This window comes from Haliaeetus leucocephalus, unplaced genomic scaffold (genome assembly GCF_000737465.1).
Source record: "Haliaeetus leucocephalus isolate CR32 unplaced genomic scaffold, Haliaeetus_leucocephalus-4.0 Scaffold712, whole genome shotgun sequence".
Taxonomy (NCBI): Eukaryota; Metazoa; Chordata; class Aves; order Accipitriformes; family Accipitridae; genus Haliaeetus; species Haliaeetus leucocephalus.
The window spans coordinates 3,186,206-3,186,685 of record NW_010973148.1 but is presented as its reverse complement, the minus strand read 5'-3'; positions in this window follow the sequence as shown (position 1 = coordinate 3,186,685).

Sequence of the window (480 nt, the reverse complement as noted above, 5' to 3'; positions counted from 1 at the left end):
CAGAACCTCCAGCTGACAGCCCAGTCAGGTTTCCTGTAGGCCGTGTGGCATAATGTTTATGCAACTAAATTGTGTCTTGTTGATTCCTGCCATTCTCTCACAATTACAGAGTCTGGGGTTGTTTTCAAAAAAGGCAGACACCATTGGAAATGCGTGGTCAGCAGCAGGCTGGAGGCTATCTTCCATAGCCGTTGGTGACCTCGGACACGCCAGCGCTGCTCTCCCCTCGGCAGGCTGGATTTTGGCAGGGTTTCCGTGCCCTGGCCCGTTAGAGGGAAACGGTGAAAACTACCTTGCTGGGAAACACACCTGTTGGTACGCAGCTAACCACACTACACAGGACACGTCTTTGCGGGAAGGCAGGAAACAAGGCCCCGCGTTCCACAGGCCGCCCGCCGCCATTTTGCTGTTAAGCCCCGCCGCCAGGCGCCGCTGTCGCACTGCGGCCATAGAGACGCCTACCATAGAGAGCGCGCCCGC